Below are 4200 nucleotides of genomic sequence, written 5' to 3'. Positions count from 1 at the left end.
ACTGGGTGGGGTTATACCGAGACACTGGGTGGGGTTATACTGAGACACTGGGTGGGGGTGTGTTATACCGAGACACTGGGTGGGGTTACACTGAGACACCGGGTGGGGTTATACTGAGACACTGGGTGGGGTTATACTGAGACACTGGGTGGGGTTATACTGAGACACTGGGTGGGGGTGTGTTATACTGAGACACTGGGTGGGGTTATACTGAGTCACTGGGTGGGGTTATACCGAGACACTGGGTGGGGATGTGTTATACTGAGACACTGGGTGGGGTTATACTGAGACACTGGTGGGGTTATACTGAGACACTGGGTGGGGATGTGTTATATTGAGACACTGGGTGGGGATGTGTTATATTGAGACACTGGGTGGGGGTGTGTTATACCGAGACACTGGGTGGGGATGTGTTATACTGAGACACTGGGTGGGGGTGTGTTATACTGAGACACTGGGTGGGGGAGTGTTATATTGAGACGCTGGGTGGGGCTATACTGAGACACTCGGTGTGTTATACCGAGACACTGGGTGGGGTTATACTGAGACACTGGGTGGGGTTATACCGAGACACTGGGTGGGGTTATACCGAGACACTGGGTGGGGTTATACCGAGACACTGGGTGGGGTTATACCGAGACACTGGGTGGGGATGTGTTATGCCGAGACACTGGGTGGGGTTATCCCGAGACACTGGGTGGGGATATCCCGAAACACTGGGTGGGGATGTGTTATACCGAGACACTAGGTGGGGTTACACTGAGACACTGGGTGGGGTTATACCGAGACACTGGGTGGGGTTATACTGAGACACTGGGTGGGGTTGTGCCGAGACATTGGGTGGGTTATACTGAGACACTGGGTGGGGTTATACCGAGACACTGGGTGGGGTTATACCGAGACACTGGGTGGGGTTATACTGAGACACTGGGTGGGGATGTGTTATACTGAGACACTGGGTGGGGGAGTGTTATATTGAGACACTGGGTGGGGTTATACTGAGACACTGGGTGGGGTTATACTGAGACACTGGGTGGGGTTATACCGAGACACTGGGTGGGGTTATACTGAGTCACTGGGTGGGGTTATACTGAGACACTGGGTGGGGGTTATACTGAGACACTGGGTGGGGTTATACTGAGACACTGGGTGGGGTTATACTGAGACACTGGGTGGGGGTGTGTTATACCGAGACACTGGGTGGGGATGTGTTATACCGAGACACTGGGTGGGGATGTGTTATACTGAGACACTGGGTGGGGTTATACTGAGACACTAGGTGGGTTTATACTGAGACACTGGGTGGGGTTATACTGAGACACTGGGTGGGGTTATACTGTGACACTGGGGTGGGGATGTGTTATACCGAGACACTGGGTGGGGTTACACCGAGACACTGGGTGGGGTTATACTGAGACACTGGGTGGGGTTATACCGAGACACTGGGTGGGGTTATACTGAGACACTGGGTGGGGGTGTGTTATACCGAGACACTGGGTGGGAATGTGTTAGATTGAGACACTGGGTGGGGGTGTGTTATACCGAGACACTGGGTGGGGTTATACCGAGACATTGGGTGGGGTTATACCGTGACACTGGGTGGGGTTATACCGAGACACTGGGTGGGGTTATACTGAGACACTGGGTGGGGATGTGTTAGATTGAGACACTGGGTGGGAATGTGTTAGATTGAGACACTGGGTGGGGTTATACTGAGACACTGGGTGGGGATGTGTTAGATTGAGACACTGGGTGGGAATGTGTTAGATTGAGACACTGGGTGGGGTTATACTGAGACACTGGGTGGGGATGTGTTATACTGAGACACTGGGTGGGGTTATACCGAAACACTGGGTGGGGTTATACCGAGACACTGGGTGGGGATGTGTTATACTGAGACACTGGGTGGGGGTGTGTTATACTGAGACACTGGGTGGGGTTGTGTTATATTGAGACACTGGATGGGGTTACACTGAGACACCGGGTGGGGTTATACTGAGACACTGGGGTGGGGTTATACTGAGACACTGGGTGGGGTTATATTGAGACACTGGGTGGGGTTATACTGAGACACTGGGTGGGGGTGTGTTATACCGAGACACTGGGTGGGGATGTGTTATACTGAGACACTGGGTGGGGTTATACCGAGACACTGGGTGGGGTTATACCGAGAACCTGGGGTGGGGATGTGTTATACCGAGACACTGGGTGGGGATGTGTCATACCGAGACACTGGGTGGGGTAATCCCGAGACACTGGGTGGGGGTGTGTTATACCGAGACACTGGGTGGGGTTATACCAAGACACTGGTGGGATGTGTTATACCGAGATACTGGGTGGGGTTATACCGAGACACTGGGTGGGGATGTGTTATACCGAGACACTGGGTGGGGTTATACCGAGACACTGGGTGGGGGTGTGTTATACTGAGAAACTGGGTGGGGTTATATTGAGACACTGGTGGGGTTATACTGAGACACTGGGTGGGAATGTGTTATACTGAGACACTGGGTGGGGATGTGTTATATTGAGTCACTGGGTGGGGTTATACTGAGACATGGGTCGGGGGCTGTGGTGTATACCGAGACACTGAGGGGGTTATACCGAGACACTGGGTGGGGTTATACTGAGACACTGGGTGGGGTTATACCGAGACACGGGTGGGGTTATACCGAGACACTGGTGGGGGTTATACGTGACAACTGGGTGGGGTTGTGCCGAGACAGGGTGGGGTTATACGTGACATGGGTGGGGTTGTGCCGAGACACTGGGTGGGGTTGTGTTATGCCGAGACACTGGGTGGGGTATACCGAGACACTGGGTGGGGTTATGCCGAGACACTGGGTGGGGATGTGTTATACCGAGACACTGGGTGGGGTTACACTGAGACACTGGGTGGGGTTATACGAGACACTGGGTGGGGTTATACTGAGACACGGGGGTTGTGCCGAGACACTGGGTGGGGTATACCAAGACACTGGGTGGGGTTATCCCGAGACACTGGGTGGGGTATCCCGAGACACTGGGTGGGTAGTATAGGAGACACTGGGTGGGGTTATACCGAGACATTGGGTGGGGTTATACTGAGACGCGGGGGGTTATACTGAGACACTGGGTGGGGTTATACTGAGACACTGGGTGGGGTTATACCGAGACATTGGGTGGGGTTATACTGAGACAGGGTGGGGGTGTGTTATACCGAGACACTGGGTGGGGTTACACTGAGACACCGGGTGGGGTTATACTGAGACACTGGGTGGGGTTATACTGAGACACTGGGTGGGGGGTGTGTTATACTGAGACACTGGGTGGGGTTATACTGAGTCACTGGGTGGGGATATACCGAGACACTGGGTGGGGATGTGTTATACTGAGACACTGGGTGGGGTTATACTGAGACATGGTGGGGTTATACTGAGACATGGGTGGGGATGTGTTATATTGAGACACTGGGTGGGGATGTGTTATATTGAGACACTGGGTGGGGTTATACTGAGACACTGGGTGGGGATGTGTTATACTGAGACACTGGGGGGGTTATACTGAGACACTGGGGGGGGATGTGTTATACTGAGACATGGGTGGGGGAGTGTTATACCGAGACCCGGTGGTTATACCGAGACACTGAGTGGGTTTATACTGAACTGGGGGGTTTATACTGAGACACTGGTGGGGTTATACCGAGACACTGGGTGGGGTTATACCGAGACTGGGTGGGGTTATACCGGACACTGGGTGGGGTTATACTGTGACACTGGGTGGGGATGTGTTATGCCGAGACACTGGGTGGGGTTATCCCGAGACACTGGGTGGGGATATCCCGAGACACTGGGTGGGGATGTGGTATACCGAGAACTGGTGGGGTTACACTGAGGACACTGGGTGGGGTTATACCGAGACACTGGGTGGGGTTATACTGAGACACTGGGTGGGGTTTGCGAGACACTGGGTGGGGTTATACTGAGACACTGGGGGGGGTTAACGGAGAAATGGGTGGGGTTATACGAGACACTGGGTGGGGGGTTATATACTGAGACAGTGGGTGGGGATGTGGTTATACTGAGACACTGGGTGGGGATGTGTTATATTGAGACACTGGGTGGGGTTATACTGAGACACTGGGTGGGGTTATACTGAGACACTGGGTGGGGTTATACTGAGACACTGGGTGGGGTTATACTGAGACACTGGGTGGGGTTT

Source organism: Scyliorhinus canicula, chromosome 4 (genome assembly GCF_902713615.1).
Source record: "Scyliorhinus canicula chromosome 4, sScyCan1.1, whole genome shotgun sequence".
Lineage (NCBI taxonomy): Eukaryota > Metazoa > Chordata > Chondrichthyes > Carcharhiniformes > Scyliorhinidae > Scyliorhinus > Scyliorhinus canicula.
This window is presented reverse-complemented; position numbering follows the sequence as displayed.